Genomic DNA, 19,320 nt, shown 5'->3' on the forward strand with positions numbered 1-19,320 from the left:
TGTAATGTAATACTCATCTGAATGGCCGCCTTATAAAATACATTTCCCTTGCAGCACCCATAGGTTTTAATATTTGCTTTTATACAGTATGTTTAATACTTACTGTGATTGTAAATTGCTGTAGAATATGTCAAGACTGAGTACATATGACAGACCAGGACTGTTCTAAAATATATTTCCTCAAAATTTTAATTTCATCTACTTCGTAAGTGCGGCATTGGGTTGTAGTGATAGCATTAATTTTTAGAAGAAAAAAAAAATTGACATAATGATCACGATGTCTCGGACTCCTTTGTGACCAGACCTATTGTGATCAAGTCAGCTGCTCGTGCTAATTTCACGATCATGGGGTTTGATAGCTTAACCATGCCAAGGAAATTCTGTATCAATTTGTCATCCTTTCAGTTACAATGTTGGTCATTTCTTCCTCTTCCTTTAGTGTTCTTTCTTCTCCGAGACACAGCCAAACAGTTCTACAGATGCTGCTCCTAACAATGGGTTATGGAGATACTTGTCGTGCATGACACACATTAAGTTAAATATACAATGTAGAGGAAGGTATCTCGGGGACACGCTTGTAGTCCCTCGACGGATTTTAAGACACTGTAAATATATTCTACTGACAAACATTCACATCTAATGGACACAACATCTTATTTAATCTCAAAGCGAAAAGTCTGAAAGATGTGGGTACAAAGGGATGTCATGCTGTACCCCCCCCCCCATGTAAGCCAACATCAAAGAGTAAAAGCCACCACAAATACCTCTACACCCTATACTTGTTGTGCGTTTTACCAGACATGCCGTAATACATTAGAAAACATATTTTTCTTCTGCCTTCTGAAGCGTATCTTCTTCGGTTTCCCTTTCCATTTTTTTAATTGATGCCCAGTGGATACAGACCTAAGTATTCAAGTCACAAAGAAATGTTTTCTTACTGACCTATATTGTTTATCTGCCTGATTTTCCTTATGTGTAAATTAGCTGGTCAGAATTAATAGGCATAGGATCTCATCGTTTATTACCACAGGATTACTTTCTATATTCTGCTTTTGTAGCTTTTGTATAATAAGCAGTTTCTTGTTTATTAGTTTCATTTATTTTATTTTCATATATTAGTCAAGGGAGTTTAAGGGGAGATTTGTAAGTTTTATATTGTAACAAATATGAAAGCTCAACGGCATCTACAAACTGTCAATAATGTTACAAATATTTATTGTGGAGTCATTCACCTATAACTTTTCTGTTTTGAGACAAATATCAGGTTTTCTAAGATTTTAACCATGAATAAGTTGGAGATGCCTAAAAATAACAAAATATCATATGCTGTTCCTGTGACGCTGGCCGTGACAACGCTACTGTTCTCCATGCTAGGTCCCTTTGATCTGGGTGGCGCACTGACGTCCTGTCCTAGACATGAATAAATACAGACTGTAGGGTGTTGTCTTGCTTTCCTGGAAAAAAATATTCCCATCCAATTCCTGTGTAAAATAATCGGAATCAAAATCTCTGGGGTCAAGACGAGCCTTTAGTTTGGTTTTTCATATGGTTAATCACCCAGATCTAAGTATGTGCTTCTCTAGTATGTGTAATACTTTATGCTCCCAACTCTTTTTGCTCCATTATATTACGCTATTCACTGAAGCAGACATTCCTTAACTATTCAATACATTCATAAACTCTATTTTTAAGGCTAGTTATTAAATGCAGTGGTCATTTTTCGAAATGGGAAATTCTCAAGACTCGTAATCAGTATGTGGCCTCTGGTTAAGCAGCTTCATTGTCTTGTGAACCTCTTTGTGCACTCAAAAATGACCCAATTTTATGGCAATGGCTGTGAATCTTGAGCACCTTCCAGTGGCCATCTGATAACTTTAGGCTATGTTGTGATGCAGAACACAGACTTAAAATGGTGTTTCCGTCTTAGAATCTTGTAGCCTATCACTAGGATATGCCATTATATTATGATTGAGGGGGCCCCGCTAATCTTGAGAATGCGTGGACCGAGATCCCTTCATCACTTTTCATGCACAATGTTGCTCCCAGCCATCTGAAGCTCCATTAAATGTGCCTGTGTTGCAGTTCCCTGCGCAGCTGAGGTTCGGCGCAGTTCCGTTTTGTTCAATCACAAGGAAAAGATTATTTCATAGGTATTTAAATTCCAACAGTGAAATTTTACCATTGTTTCTTCTTCACTTAACACACTGCAGTCTCCACGTTGTTGTACGTGGCTTCTCTCTAATCTAAGGTGAGCTTCAAATATGAATATTGAAATTGTATCCATTAACTTCAGCTGTTCAGAATCTTTGAAGATATTATAAAAAATACTGCCATAAAAGCAGTAATTATGTTCCTACCTCACACTTGAATCATAAAAAACATTTAATCTTTTCTCTAAGAGACTATTAAAATGCACTTTAAAGTTAAGACAGAGAAATATATAATTTTGAAAATTAATCTAAGTAGTACACAGTAAAATAATTGCCTTTCCCTGTTTTGATGTGTCTAACTTTGTGACTTCAAAGTTAACTCACGTATATATTGGGGAGAATGATCTAGAAAACAAATTGATATTTTGTTTGCAATGAATGTTCTCTCATTATATATTCTTAGAAAGAACAATTGTACTTGGCATGTGAAGAACGTTCATACACCGTAATAGGTGCTTTCCCCTCATCTTTTGTTGTCTCATTCAGAGTTGTCAGAAAGTAACGTGGGCGGTGGCCCAAAAGCTGGCACCCCTAAACCCTACCAATGTCCTGAATTAGTTGGTGAGACCTACTTAAAGAGGACCTGTGAGCTCTGCTGACATGTCTGTTTTAGTTCTGAATTGTATTGCCCGAAAAATACCAATTATCAAGCATCTTTACTTAGAATTCTAAGTTGTACCCTTCTTCTGTTATTCCTCAAGTAAATTGACAGCCAGGTGTAGGTGTGTCCCTACATAGTCTGACATTGTCCAATCAGTGCTCAGTCTCACTTTAAGGACACGCCCCTGGGACAAAGGTAATGGTGACACCCAATTGCTAATTTTTTCATTCATTTCTAGAAGTAATAACAGAGGAACGGCACAACGCAGATTTCAAAGTAAAGAGGCGGCAGAATTGTGATTTTTTTTTTTATGGGGAATCAAGTATTTACTAAAACAGACACGTTTAGGAGAGGTGACCGGTGCTCTTTCACTCTCTGAAAATTTGCTCGCCGACATCACTCTGTATCCGGATCAGACGTGAGAAAGACTGTTATTTATTCCAACATGCGATGTTTCGGCTAATATTAAGCTTTCTTAGCATACCCATACCTGTATTCAGTGATTTAATGTAAGTTATATCATTACTATGAGACCCACCCCAAGGATCAAAGTTCAATTCTCAAACCTAAATAATCAGTATCTATTTGGATTACATCTATAGTACACACATCATCAAGTGTAAGTTACCCGTATTATTGTGCAATACATATATCTTAAAAGGGGGAGTGTTGTACCTGTAGGCTGTAAATAAAGCCAGTATATGTCTCTTGGTTGCCGATCGTGTCACGCACAAGGGGATTAGGTCATAATGTGCACATATGCTGTGCTGTGTTTCCCTGTATGGATTGTGTCTCCGCCTCATATTTGTTTGGCTGTATCGAAGAGCAAAGAAAGTGACTGCACATGTGTGTTCTGTGACCTGTTATTATGGCCACTGGGAGGCGCCCGCTGTGAATATATGCGACATCCGCCTTGCATCTAGAACCTTTGTTCTCCTCGCAGAATCGTACAGCCAGTGCTCTATCAATCTACTCGTTACATCATGTAGTATCACAGTATTGTAGTATGGTCATATCTTATTTTGGACAAATTACCGTTTCAGTGAGTACACAAACTCTCAATACTAGAGAACCTCAGAGTTGTAAACAGTTAAAAGCATGGACGTCCTTTGTTCACAATAGATGCTGCTTTATGCTTTGGGGCTATAAGATGACCTAGAGACTTCCAACAGCAAGACACATAGCAATTAGGTTCTCAGAGGTGATCTGTAATGTTAGAAATGGTCATCTAAATAGAATAAGAGCTTTATGGTGTAATATGTATACATTAATACATTAACTAGTATATGTTATATAGTATGTAGCAGGTGGAAGCAAATCTAATCAGGGGCTCTGTAGGATGCATAAATAAGGCTGATTCAAACGCCAATGAGTGTCACATTCATATATTAGTTATCACCTTCTTGAAAGTGAGCGCAGAGGAGGTGTAAGAGAAGAAACATGACATTAGCAAAGCCTACAACTTAATAATGCTTAATGTCTTAAAGATGACCTGTAAACTTGTATATGCTGCCCTTTAGGGTCATGTTCTAATTACAAATCTATTCAATTCGGTCCATCTCCTTGAGCGGGAGACCTTCCAGTCCACCAGTCAATCATTAGTGAATGGAAGAAGGTATCGTGTAAAGTGTGGTTACTCACCATCCACTCCATGACTAACTCTCCAGACCTCGCTTGGCGAAGCATCCATACTTTCAGAGACCCGCTCACCCCAAACGTGCAACCTCTCTCCTCAGCTCCCCCAGACATTCCGTCACATCTCTCAATCTCTGATCTGCCACCTTTTCAACCACGGTCTCCCTGTCTCTCTGCAGACGCACAAGCCTGCTCAGATGGCTAGCCTGTGCTCTGCACTAAAGGCGTCAAACCTTCCCCTTATTAGGGTTCTCACTGTCCCACCTGACTACGTGGTGGCGCAGAACAACAGCATCATTTAACTGAGACCTTAGCCAGCACCAGACTGTTTCTGACTAGCCATATTCTTCCCTTCCACTCTCCCCTGAAACCTTTCATTCCTTTATAAAGCGTCAGAACCGTGCGTACGACTGCGCCACAGGGCAACTCGGCCTGTTCTCCAATGAACCTGTAAGACAAAACTTCCATACAGTGCTACACAACATATAAACAAATATACATTACAATAAATTACGTAAGTAGTCCATAGGCAGCTAATGGAGGTTATACAGTTTACCCTCCCTACAACCATGCTCCGGAAATCTGTTGAATTTGGATCTTTCCAAATATTTTCAATGTATGTTTCATGTACTAAATAAAAAATACATTGCCATCAGAAAGTGGAAGGTGGTGGGGTTATTGTCTAGCAATATTCTGGTCATTATTTAGTTATGAACACTCTTGTCCTGTAGATCTGGAGTATATAAGCAATATTACATTGTATTAGTCTCCTGGAGTGTACTGCATTTCTGGTTTATGATAAAAAATAAATAAATCTAAGTTTTATATATAAAAAGTATATGAACCGTTATGGCGATTGATAAAAGGGACCTTTACAAACAAGTCTTTGGTTTTTGTGTCACAGTATAGTTTTTGTACTTTTTTTTTACTATACTGATGGCTGTATTAAATTTTTTACTCATAATTTTGCTTCCCTTCCTGAAATAAAATGTATTTAAAAGGTCTAGGCACAGTAATACATTATTAGTTGGTATCTGTACATAGCTTGCAGTAATGTTGTGTCTAGTAGGGAAAAAAGCTGAATATTTCTACTGTCAGACAGTCCCTTTAAGCATTTCTAAGGCTTTGTTCACACTTTCACTGCAAGCTTCTATTAGGGGTTCTAACAAAGTTTCTATCACTTTTGACAGCAAGAATAGCCGATTCAGCACAGCATATAAAACGGCACTTGTGAAGCCAGTGTGAACAAAATCTAACACTTTGTGACATCACAGCGTCCGTGGTTAGAAGTGGGGGCAGCAGGGTGGCGTGACATCACAGCGTCCGTGGTTAGAAGTGGGGGCAGCAGGGTGGCTCAGTAGCTTAGCACCACTGGGGTCTTACACTCAAATCTGACCAAAGACCACATCTACTCTTCCAGATACTCCTTTCCACCGAGATTTAAAAAACTTTAGACCATATGGGGTAATCTGTGTACTCCAGTTCTTGGCGTAAACAGCACCCTAAACTTCAGTGATTTATAACTTTTCTTAGAACATCGCCCAAGAGCCTGTATCGCCCTGTAGAGCAGTTACGGTGCCGAAGCTGGAAGGCTCGTTTTTGGTAAAACCTGAGAAGAATGTGTAGTCCGTCTAAGCCACTACGGTATAATAGAGAAATTCGATTGTAAGTCCTACTAATACAGGTGCTCATAATCTGTAGACAATTCTGCAGAATATGTTGAAGTTATATAAGCAATAAAAAAATAAATGACTATTGATAACTAATTTTATTAGATGAGTTGCCAAGTATTTCCGGCTTTAATGTGAATACATGTATAACTGTAATATGCCTTTCAGAGGACATTGGTCAAAGCGGTGCTCCATCTTGGAGCCAACTTAGGCAGGTATATCAGATGCAATTCCCCAGTATGTGCCTAGTATCCCAATGGGAGAAAAAGCAATTTATTAGAGGAGAGGATCACTAGGAAATCAAATAAACCTTCCTTTTTGTATGTATATTGTAAAATATAGTACACACAAACTTCGGATGATTCTTTGCGAGTTCTTATCACTAGGAACATATCCCTCGTGATACAGGATTTCCTCTCTTATAGTCCGCATTAGGAAGCGATGTACTGTTGTTGTGATAATGCTCCCCCATAAAGGTACCCCGTTTCTTTTCTGAAGTATTCTTTTCTATGCTCTACACTAGCTGCACCCGGGAGGGAGTAACTGAAAGTGTGGCTGCCAGTAGAACTGCAAATCTTGATGACGCAGATTATTGATTCTCTACCAGAATTGATCTCCTTCGGTTTTAGATGGTTTTAATTTCTTCAAATTGCTCCTTGAATAATAGGAAAAAGGCGTATTTAATTTCCATGACAGATTGGGCATAACAGGTTGCAGCGATTATGCCTAGCTTTACCATACTGAGGAATAAAATTGCCTCAACATAAACATCGGTCACTGATGCAGTAAATTAATTCCCTCTCTGGTTTACTAGTTTAGAACCAGAGCGTTTTTTCACTTCACTGTTCAGGTTTTTACCTTTTGTATCCTTATCATACATTGCAATGTTTTATAGTCTCTTGTGATGGCTGACATTTTGGCCCTTATTTTTTACCCCCTATTTAGAGAATTGTGAACAAGATAGTTAGTTCCAGTACCATATTTTGTTAGGGCGGTGTTATTTATTACCATTATTAGGCTGGACTCGCACACAGTGTTTTGGTGCGTTTTTTATTGGGGTTTTTTTCTATGGTTTTTTTTTATGTGTTTTTTTTTTTAGTAAGGCCAGATGTTACATTAACCCCTTAATGACCGGGCCTGAAAAGGTCCTCATAACCAGCTACATATTTCAGTTTTTACCTCTGCATTTCAGCAGCCATAACTTTTTTATTTTTTCATTGACGTGGCTGTATGAGGCCTTGTTTTATGCTGGAGAAATTGTATTATTTTTTTTCATAGTTTGGAGGTACAATTTTATTTATTTTTATGTCGTGAATATAAGAAGAGATTCTCGGCATCGTTTTTCTTGTTTATTTTTTATCTTGTTCATGTTTCACGCTAAATAAACATTCGACTAATTCTTCAAGGTATTAAAGTCATTTAGATACCTAATATGTGTAGGTTTTTTGTTTTTATTTTAGTTTTTTTTTAATCTCATTAAGGGATGACTTTTTTTATAGCTTCATTTTTTACTTCTAATGTATTCGCATACTCCTGTCTAAGGACATGCCGTCAAAATACGGTGGGCGGTCGGTAAGGTGTTAAAGTTTATAGTAAGATATCAAATGCAGTACACACAACTGCGCTTTGGTTTGTGGCATTTTTAAAGCAATTTTGAGGTCCGTGGCGTTTTTATCTTTCAAACACAGCATGTCCTGGCTATGGCATTTTTCCCATAGGCTTTTTTGTAGGTCTTCTTAATCGCCATAAACAACGTATGTACAAAATGACACTAAATGAACAACGCCACAAAAAACGCATGTTGAAAAAATGCTAGCAGGACTTGACACACGCATGATCCGCTGACACTGAATCCATCAGGTCTGCTGGATTGATAGATTCAGATCATAGCGAAAGATACACCTGCACGGTATAGAGACTACAGAGCAGCTGTGTCTCAAAAAGAAAAAATAATTTTTAATAAAAACTATTTGTAAAGCTGCACCAATCACACTGATCTACCATTTAAATAAATTAAAAAAAAAAGCCAATAGCCTTTAAAGTCTATAGTTAAATATAAAATGCATTCGATATACTGCACTTTTTGGTTTGAGTCTTTTTTTTTTTTTTTTTTTGCGTTTGTGTGGTCAGTGAAGTTTTTTATTTTCCACCCTTTTTTTTATATAGATTTCTCTATAGGACTTAAAAGAAACGACAGAGAAAAGGTATGTACAAAATCACATACACAAAAGATTCGCCTCTAAAAACGCCATCGAAAACGCTGTTGCATTTTAAAAAATGCTGCCTTTTTTAAAATAGTTTTTTTTTTCATTTTAAAACGCCAGAAAAAAATCGATGTGTGAAGGAAGACTTAGGGTATGATTTTGATGAGGAAACTGCGTCGGAATCAACTTGAAAAAATTGCGAAATTGCCCCCATTGATTTTAATGGGGAGACAAAGTTGTTTTTTTGTTTTTTTCTCCCGGGTCGCTAAAAAAAAGCGGCATGTCCTTTATTGCTGTTCTACTGCCTCTGACCTCCCATTGAAATCAATGGGAGGCAGAAAAAAACCTGCGGTGCTAGTTTCCGAACGTTTTTGGCACCGCTTTTTGCCCACGGTCCTTGCATTAACTTTAATTCGCTACAAAATCCTCTGTGAACAGGGCCTCAGGCTGCATTAACCCCCATCAATTTGTTGCGATTTTAACTACATTTTTAAATTCGTTTTTTTAGTGTGGCCAGATGCTACATTTAAAGTATAGTATAGTGAAATATAAAATGGAATACGTACAGCTGCGTTTTGGTTTGTGACGTTTTTGTTGCTTTATTAGGGTATGTTCACACGGCCTATTTACGGACGTAATTTGGGCGTTTTTGCCCCGAATTACGTCCGAAAATAGCGCCTCAATAGCGCTGACAAACATCTGCCCATTGAAAGCAATGGGCAGACGTTTGTCTGTTCACACGAGGCGTATATTTACGCGCCGCTGTCAAATGACGGCGCGTAAATAGACGCCCGCGTCAAAGAAGTGACCTGTCACTTCTTTGGCCGTAATTGGAGCCGTTATTCATTGACTCCAATGAATAGCAGCGCCAATTACGTCCGTAATGGACGCGGCATTCAAGCGCCTGCACATGCCGTTACGGCTGAAATTGCGGGGATGTTTTCAGGCTGAAACATCCCCGTAATTTCAGCCGTTACGGACGCCCTCGTGTGAACATACCCTTACGGTCAATGCCATTTTTTGGAAAATTCAGCATGCTTTTTTCCATAGGCATATCTATAGGACTTAAAAAATGGCAGAATAAAAGAATGTATAAAATGACACTAAATAAAAAATGACACTTTTAGTGGCAGAAGAACTGCCACAAACCAAAAAGAAGTTGCTTGTAGTGATTTTTTATATTTCCCTATAGTCTTCAATGTAACATCTGGCTGCAATAAAAAAACACAGTTAAAAACGCCTTGAAAAATGCACAAAATAACACCAAAATGCTGTGTGTGAATCCAGCCCTAAAAACGCTTTAGGCCAGGATCAAACAGGCAGTTTTATTGTGGTTTTAGATCCAAAAGAAAAAGTGTATAAAGAAAAGACTGATGCATCTCCCTTTTTTTGTGTCCACTCTAGAGCCAAAACTACATGTGTGACCCTGGCTTTAAAATTTAGAAAATCGCAGGCACTTTTAGGGTAGGAACACAAACAGCGTGTTCAGGGCGCATATGCTGCGTCAAGCTGCACAGCGTATCCGGCCTGAACACCGCAGGGAATGCCGTTCGAAAACCCGCACCACACTGTGGTGTGTTTTTTGTGTATAAATTATTGCACACTCTTACCCCTCCCTTCCCTGACTTTTACTCCGGCCTCCCTGGATGACGTAGCAGACCATGTGACTGCTGCAGCCTGTGATTATACAGCTTTGTCGACGGAAAAATAAAGAAGTTATAGCTCTTTGAATGTGACGATGGAAAAACTTAAAAAATTGCTCGGCCAATAAGGTTTAAAATGCTTCTGGTATTAAGGGGTTAAACACAAAAAGAACCCCTGTCTGAACCTGGCTTAGGCCAGGATCTCACACACAATTTTGAAGCTGTTTTCTTTTGCAGTTTTTCAAACCAAAGCCAGAAGTGGATCCAAAAGGAGAGAAAGGTATAGATAAAAGTATGATGCTTCTCTTGGCTAAAAAAAAAAAAAAAAAAAAAAAAGTGACGCAAAAACGGCAAGAAAATTGGTATGTGTGATCGTGATCTTTTTCCTAAAAGGTACAATTTAGTTTGTGGCTTTCATACAAGTATGTTCAATACCTTTCTGGCATCTTGTATAGATCGCAAAGGCTGAGTGAATTCATACAGCTATACGTTCTTGTTTCTGAGACCGGCATAAGCAACAAACATTAGCAGAGCGCTATATTTGTAGTATTGTTTTTGTTATTTTATTTCACATGTCCTCCATAAACTCTCCACTCTGCATTAATTTACTATTAGGCCTCATTCACACGGCAGGGTTTCCCGGCCGGGTGCCGGCCGTTCATAAATTGGCCGGCACCCGACTGCATTAGGAATAATAGACCCCTAATGGGGCTATTCACACGACCGATTTTTTGACGGCCGGGAAAACCGGCCGTCAAAAAATAGGACATGCTCTATCTTCGGCCGGGTACCCGGCCGCCCGGCTCCCATAGAAGTCTATGGGGCCGGGTAATACACGGCCATCACCGGGATGTGTCCCGAGTAATGGCCGGGTTTTCCGGCGCTTGCGCTCTATCTCCTCCTCCTCACAGCGCAGAGTGCATGTGAGGAGGAGGAGTTGATGCCATTCGGACGAATGGCATCGCTGTACACTGTGTGGCAGGGCCGGGCTGTAGAGCAGGTGGAAGGGAGCGCTGCGCTGGCTCCCTTCCCCTGCTTGTTTTAAAAGCGCCCTGGCCCGGCGACACCTTCGATGGCGCCGCTAGCAGCTGCTGCTGCTGCGGCTGCTACTACTGTAGCGACGCCACTATAGCAGAGCGGGGAGGTATTTCCCCGCTCTGCTATGTGCTAGCCGCACTTTAGCTCCTTGAAAGAGCGGAATCCCCGTGTTTTCGGGGATTCCGCTCCTGGACAGAGCGCTTGATGTCTCTGTCCATATCTGGGCAGTGACATCAGGGGAAACTCCTGAAGCGGAATCCCCGAACACATGGGGATTCCCCTTCAGGAGTTGCCGCTGATGTCACTGTCCAGATCTGCCCGGCCCGGCACGGATGCAAAACTTAATGCAAAATGGCCGACCGACATTCTGGCTCGGGAACGACCCGGTCGTGTGAATCCCGCCTTAGGCTATGTTCACACTGAGTATTTTGCCGAGTTTTTTTGACGCGGAAACCGCGTCGCAAAACTCGGCAAAAACGGCCCTAAAATGCCTCCCATTGATTTCAATGCCTCGCGGGAAAAAGAAGCGACATGCCCTATCTTCGGGCGTTTACGCCTCTGACCTCCCATTGACTTCAATGGGAGGCAGAGAAAGCGGATTTCGCTGTGTTTTATGCCCGTGGCGCTAAGTGGCCGCGGGCGAAAAACGGCGCGAAAATCGGTGTGCAGGGAGAGGAAAATCTGCCTCAAACTTCCAAACGGAATTTTGAGGCAGATATTCCTCCTGCAAAATACTCCGTGTGAACATAGCTCACACGGAGTATTTTGCCGAGTTTTTTGACGCGGGAACCGCGTCGCAAAACTCTGCAAAAACGGCCCGAAAATGCCTCCCATTGATTTCAATGGGAGGCGTCGGCGTCTTTTTCCCGCGAGCAGTAAAACTGCCTCACGGGAAAAAGTAGCGACATGCCCCATCTTCGGGCGTTTCCGCCTCTGACCTCCCATTGACTTCAATGGGAGGCAGAGAAAGTGTATTTCGCGGTGTTTTATGCCCGCGGCGCTCAATGGCCGCGGACGAAAAACGCCGCGAAAAACTCAGCGGAAATCGGCGTGCAGGGAGAGGAAAATCTGCCTCAAACTTCCAAATGGAATTTTGAGGCAGATATTCCTCCTGCAAAATACTCCGTGTGAACATAGTTAATTACTTAATTTATTGCTGATTCCGTTCTTAATCCCAGGAATGAAGTGGCCATTTTTTTTCTTCATTTACCAGTATAATTGAGATTTACACTTCCCACAATTCAGTGCTCTGCATACATATTCAGTTTGTTGCCAATTTAAACTAGCATTATACCAGCGACCGTCATATAAATATAATTGGTCTGCCAAGTCTGAGGTGATTTTTTGGGGCTATCTGAGATTATACGAGAATGCTTTATAAAAAAATTAACCTTTAAATACTATGACTTCGATATAACCCCTGGTAGCTTGAGATAAGACACCTTGAGCTGCTCCCAGACAGGATGTAAATGAAGCCAATAATTAAAAAGAAGAAGAAAAACGAAATAGTTCCAGGAGCTGGTGCGGTCTCCTCCGCAACCCTGACAACAGAGCACTTAATTTACTGTATTTCATACGCAAAGCAGAGGGAGGAAGTGGCACGAGTTTCAGAGCTCCTCTAGACTGAGGTATAATATGTCGTGTCTGGAGCAGGCCTCACTTCAGGCAGTTAATCGGGAGTTCAGTAAGCTTCCTGACTGGAAACGGTCAGGGACAGATCTCCTGGCTGTTGGTCAGATCACATTTCATTTTGCAGGGTGCTGAGATATTGTTTTTCTTCTTTGCCTCTTTGGAACAATCCTCCACAATGTGAAAATAGATTAATAAAAATAGGACTTGGCAGATATACTGAAATAAACGTCCATTTGTCTTTTCCTCCGTATTAGAATTAGAAGATACTGTAACAGTGTAAGGCTTCCTTCACACACAGAATTTTAAGCGGGAAAAAAAAAATGCTTTTAAAAACATCAGCGTTTATTAAAATGCAACAAGCGTGTTTTTGTGGCGTTTTTAATTTGGTGTCATTGATGTCCTATAGAAAAGCCTATGCGTAATTATATTGTTGCGCAAATCCACACATTCTGTCCCTCCTTTCCCCTTTTCCTTGTCCTTTATTTAGTCATTCATTGATGGTTTATATGCCAGTGTAAATGCCATAATTATCTAAGATAGGAATACCCTGTAAACAAAAACGCATTGCTAATATAGTTTTGTATTGCAAATATAGTAAAAGTATTCTACATGGTGATTCGATTGATACATATGCGTCCACCCTTACTTTAGCTTGAATTTCAATAAGGATTCAAATTTCTCATTAAACAAATTTAATACATCGCGACATGCCAGCAAAACCCTTGACTGCCTGCAATTCACATCACAGCCACTTGGTGGTCACACATATAGCATAGACTTCTCGTGACAGAGTATCGCAAAATCTTTTTTTTTTTTTTTTCAAAGCTGATTATCTTGCGCCACACATCTCAAAATATGTTGAGATAAGAGGAAAGGTAAGAAAGGACACGTCTGTACATGCAGTACATAGGCAGACTTTTGAATCAGCCTGTAGAGTAGTTACTGTTCCCAGACTGGAAGGTTGGTTTAATCGAAGAGGTTTGTCGAGTCCCTCCTAGTTACCATGAACGCTTTAGGCAAAACGTACACATTGTGTTATGCCAAGTGCAAGGCCTGAGGGGAGAGAATTCCTGTGTCATGCTCCACCCCCTGAGTCCCAGCAAAACAGTCTATTAGTTTTGATCAGAGTGTTCCTTTGAAATAAAGGTATATGAAATATTGCTGAGCTCCAGATGTGCAGTTGATGATAATCTAAATATGGAGGAACATGTCATAGAGGGGTTCTCCACAAATGCAGGAATAATTTGTCTTTGTAATTTACAGCACATCCAACTAAGCAAGCAGATGATACAGTTAATGTGTGTAACCTTAGGAATCATGCAGCCTACTAACCCAATTGGTAATGCATTTAATTGGTCCTTCAAGAGCGCTCTTAAAATATTGATAGATTTTAAAAACATCTGTAAATTATAAATTAATTGTTAAAGTTCACGTTTCTTCTTTAAACGCTGTGCGGAGGGTATTAGTTTTCATGCCGTTAAATAAGTTATGAGAGGAATGAGTAAGTGAAGAAAACCGTCAGTGATGTGAAAGGAATTAGTGATGGTTGTAATATTGCTGCTCCGTGTGTGTGTGTGTGTGTGTGTGTGTGTGTGTGTATGTGTTATTGCTTTAAGATTGATTCAGTTACTCCAGTTGGTTGAGATTTTTCACACTGATGAACAGAAAAGACTCAAAAGTCAAAGTGAAAACATAGACCTTGTAAAATTGTATAAATCTACAAAGGGATCTATATTCACTAGAATTACTAGCCAAAAAACTGAATGCAGAACTATTCAGTTGGTCATATACATGTCATTTTTTCCTGATGGGTGTCAGGTGGCCACGTATCAGCCGTTCCAGCACATAGACCTGAATGTAAGGAATTTTAGTAAAGATACAGATGTATAGGAGAAAACCAAATCTGGCAGATTGCTCCGTCGAAAAAAATCAGTTGCGAATTTGCCAGAGAATTCGTGGACAGTGATCCTAAAATGACGCCTGGATTTATGCCACGGATTTGTAGTTTCATCTGTCGTGGATCCACATGCGGTTTAGCTCCATTCAATGTAATCCACGTGGGTCTACTAAACTGAGAAAATGTGTCAAGAAGTTACATGAAACTTCGGGGTTTTTCCGCGACGTGGATGTCAAATCCACGCTATATGATTTCAATTGAAACCAATTACAATTTGTTGGCTAATTTCCTGTGGATTTTGGCACAGGTTTTACCGTTTTCTGCGTGAATTCCACCTCAAAATCGGCACAGAAAACTGCATGAAAATCTGTAATGTGAACATGGTTTAATGAGTTCATTAGCTGACAAAAGTGAGTCTTTGAAGACACAAGGACACTCGATTGGAAGCCGAAAATATTTCAGCCCACAATTACTGCCGATGTCCCTATAACACGCATTTTAATGTTATGGTATGTACCTCCAGTAGTGCTTATATAAGATTCAACTTGCCTAATGTAGTTTTCTCCCCCAGCAACACAATTCCAGTAGGACCCCCTGCACACGCTGCAGATTTTGTGCTTAATGATTTTCAGTAGAAGAAATTTCTGCAACAAATCTGCAGTGTATACAGAGGACCTAGGAGTCGACCAGCCGTGATGGACTTTAAAAAGGATCTGTCACTAGTTTAGTAGTGCCCAATCTCCTAGCTAATCTATTAGACGCTGTCACACTGATAATGCTAGGGAAAATTGTGTCCCAAAACGTTTATTATTTTAAGTTATGAGCTTTTTCTAAATATGCAAATGAGCCTATACTTGACAACAGGGTGTCAACACGAGCGATTCTCCTGAGGTGGAGCTACCTCACAGCCTCTGACGCTGTCCTATCAGCATGAAGCTGCTTCACACAGTGTGAGAGACTCTGGCTGGAGGGAAGGGGGATCACTTAGAACAGCCATATCTCCGGCTGTGGATCACCTAGAACAGTGGTTCTGGTGACATATGAAAGATGAGATTCTAGCTGTGAAACCACCAGAGATGTCACCAGTTGAAAACCGTCAGGAATCGAAGCCGTAAACTATATGATCACACTGTGTTGCTGAGCAGGGAAGGGAAGAAGCTGTTTGCTAATTGGACAGCGTCATACAGAAAACATTACACCACCCAGAGTTAAAAGAGAGAGTAACCTCCTATTTGGCAAGTATAGCCAAACTAGCATATTTAGAAAAATGCTCATAACTTTGCAAATAAGCGTTTTTGAAAACAAATGACACTAGTTATCAGAATCATAGCGCCTACTAGATTAGTTAGGAGATAGGGCATTAATAAACTTGTGACGGATCTACTTTAAATGGGCACTGTCATTTCAGCAAACTTTGCATAAATGAATAGTACAGACAATTATAAGAAATGTAATATATCTTATTAAAGTAACAAGCCCCTTTCTGCTCTTACCTGGCTATTTTCCTGCTCCCACTCCTTCTGTAAAACTGACATTCCGCTGAAAATTCAGCTCTATCCGTCTCGAGTCGGACTGCAGCTCACATGTATCAGATTACACATGTCTATAGAAGCCTATGGAGAGGGGAGGGGAGAAGAGTGAGCAGGAAGTGCAGGAGATAACAGCAGAATGAAAGGTATAGAAACATGTGGAATTTCCGCAACGGTGTTCTGTGCGGATACTCCGCAGCATTTAGAGTAAAGGGGATGAGATTTAGAAAATCTCATGCCTACGCTGCGGAAAAAACCTGCAACATAAACATTAATAAATTGACCTGCGGTGCTGAATTAAATTCCGCAGCATGTCCGTTTATGCTTAGTTTTCATTGATTTTATGTTTCAGGTTTTCCCCATTTGAATTCAATGGGGATGCAAAACACGCAACAGAAAGCCAAGTGTTGCGACTTTTGCGGCGTAAACGCAGCAATGCCGCCGCGAAAATCACAACTCGGGGGGGGGGGGAATCATACTTACCCGGAACTCTCTCCTTCTTGCTGCAGTCCAGCCTCCTGAGATGATGTTTCATCCCATGTGACCGCTGCAGCCAATCACAGCATGTAGCGTTACATGGCTTGCAACGTCCTCTTAGGGCCACTTCATACAACGTTTTTTGGATAACGCGCCAAAAAAACGGTCAAATGCCTCCCATTGATTTCAATGGGAGGCGGAGGCTTTTTTTTTCGCGAGCTGAAAAACCGTCTCGCAGGAAAAAGCAGCGGCATGCCCTATTTTCGGGCGTTTACGTCTCTGACCTCCCATTGACATCAATGGGAGGCAGAGAAAGCGGATTTCACTGCGTTTTTTGCCCGTGGCGCTCAATGGCCACGGGCGAAAAACACCGCAGAAAAACGCGGCAAACGGCCTGCAGGCAGATCAAAATCTGCCTCAAAATTACAGACGGAATTTAAAGGCAGAATTTTATGCCTGCAAAAAACTCTGTGTGAACATACCCTAAGGAGGCCAGACTACGTGCAGAAGAGAAGGAGGAGGGTAAGTATGAACGGTGTTGTTTTTTTTTTTCCTCCAGTGCTGCTTTCCGCATTGGAAATTCCGCCTGAGAAACCACTCCACAATGTGGTGCGTTTTTATGGACGGAAGGTGCTGTGGATTCCAGGTCTGATATGCTGCACAGTTTTTACGCGGCGTTTCTGACCCGTGGGAACCCGGCCCTAATCTGATGACCAGAGGGGATTCTAGCCTTTCTTCTGCCTTCGACAGAAAATAAAAGGTCACGCCCATTTCCTCTCGCACACCTCTCAAAAAAAATAACTAATTATTTCAGATGGAAAAAGGATGGGTCTATGCGGCACACACCGCATTATGTGACTAGTATTTTTCAGTCATAAGCCCCATTATTAAATACACTCGGCAGTTTTCACATGTGAGGAGCATGTAAGTAAGTGGCTGTTGCAAAAAAAGGCTCAATTTACAGGTGGGAGATGTACGTGCTGCTGGAGCACCCTATGGGTATGTTCACACATACAAAAAGAAGTGGCTGAAAATTATGGAGCTATTTTCAAGGGAAAACGACCTCTGATTTCAAGGCGTTTTTTGAATCTGAAAATTACGCTTTTTTTCCTTTTTTAAATTGAGGCGTTTTTGAGCTCCAAAAACGCCTCAAAAGCGAACATGCTGCTTCTTTTTACGAGACTTCTTTTTACTAGACGATTTTTGAATTCAGCAGCGTAAAAATAAGCCTCGTGAACAGCACAGTGTATTTCCCATTGAAATCAGTTTGCAGGCTTATTTCAAGTGTATTTTGGAGCGTAAAACAAGGCTTTTCTACTCCAAAATCAGCCTGAAAATAAGCCGTGTGAATATACTCTTAGTCTAGATTCACACCACATTTTGCATCCCATTGAGCGGTACTGTTTTTTTCTCAAGATTAGAAAAAAAGGTACCTTTGTAACAGAATGCAACAGGATGTCTATCGTATTGCATCCTCTTGCTATTGACTTCTATTGTGAAACAAAAAAATTGTGACTTTCTGCATCCTGTTTTGAAGGTAAATTTGCTAAAAAGCTAACAAAACAAAACCCTAGTACATTTTAACAATATGTATAAACATTGGGGTAGATTTACTAATCAAATTGAGCCAGGTTTCTGTCGTACCTGCTGTGCTCCACATTTATAAAGTAGTTTAGACACTTTTTGTAACTCCTCTAACAAGAGATCGAGAATTGGAGGAAAAGAGTTGTGGCATAAGATGTGCCAAAATGCGTCAAAAAATTGGTCTAAAGTAGCCGATTAAGAGGTTGTATTAGGTTAGACAGAAGGATCTAAAGATTCACCAAGTTTATCATCCAGCATGAGCCACTTTGATTAATTTGGTGCATCTAGTTTAATTCGAAGCAGTCTTACTAATACTCTAAATTTAAGACTATATTTAATCTACCCCATTGAGTGAAGCTAGCCTTACTCATGGTTCTTGTTGGTACAGTAACGGTCTAAAGCTGACAACCGATCAATAGATGTGAGATTTTTAATCTATTTGCCAACAATCTCATGACTTTGTTTCCCCTAATTTAAGTGACCCCAGTGGTGTCTGGCGGCTGCTTATCTCCATCCCTCTATACAGGGTTTGAGAGGAAAGATGGCTGTCAGCTGAGCATTCATTTGGCTGACATCTATAGGTTTAAAGTGTCCCTCCAAAGTTACATCTCTGTCTGATCTGACATCGGGCAGGGAGAGCCGTAACTGCATACTGGGCGGTACAATTACAGAGACAACTGTACGACGCCCAACGAGTATCATGCATGGGTCCTAATTTAATTTAGAAGGCCCATGCACAATACTCGCAGGGTGTCGTGCCGCCCATCGTGCAGTTACAGCTCTCCATGCCCGATGTCCGATCAGGTGGGAGAGTAACTTTGGAAGGACACTTTAAGGCCAGTGTATACATGTGTATCTGTCACCATAAAATTTCTAAAAGAAAAAATATATATTAAAGCAAACCAGCGTGGTCCTCCATGGAGATTTTGTGCTTTCGATGACTTCATTGTTATTTGTGTGTTTGCTATATGAAAACAAGGTTGTGTAGCATTCTGAATAGCAATGTGATACAACACAGTCAGACAGGTGAACATGGTTCCTAGTTATGGTGTTTGAATCACTTAAATATCCCTTACATATCTCCCATCCTTTTCATTTTTGTTACTGGTTACTCCTACCGCACGCACAGCAGTAGACATTTAAACTGCTGTTTTTTAGCTACAGTAAATCTTAGGAAATGATAACTATTTTCTAGAAGCC

At 40.6% G+C, this 19,320-nt stretch overlaps 1 protein-coding gene across 8 annotated transcripts in view; it reads left to right on the forward strand.

Moving 5' to 3' along the window:
* ZNF521 (zinc finger protein 521) overlaps nucleotides 1-19,320 on the forward strand; it is a 327,057-nt gene that overhangs the window by 98,513 nt on the left and 209,224 nt on the right. Inside the window, exon 1 of one of the 8 annotated variants that reach the window (XM_075826334.1) lies at nucleotides 10,201-10,243. The exons of the other annotated variants lie outside the window; for them this stretch is intronic. The gene's annotated coding sequence lies outside the window, so the exon portion shown is untranslated. Of the gene's footprint in view, nucleotides 1-10,200; nucleotides 10,244-19,320 lie in introns of those variants that run through there. 8 annotated transcript variants of the gene reach the window in all.

This window comes from Rhinoderma darwinii, chromosome 5 (genome assembly GCF_050947455.1).
Source record: "Rhinoderma darwinii isolate aRhiDar2 chromosome 5, aRhiDar2.hap1, whole genome shotgun sequence".
In the NCBI taxonomy this organism is placed as follows: Eukaryota; Metazoa; Chordata; class Amphibia; order Anura; family Rhinodermatidae; genus Rhinoderma; species Rhinoderma darwinii.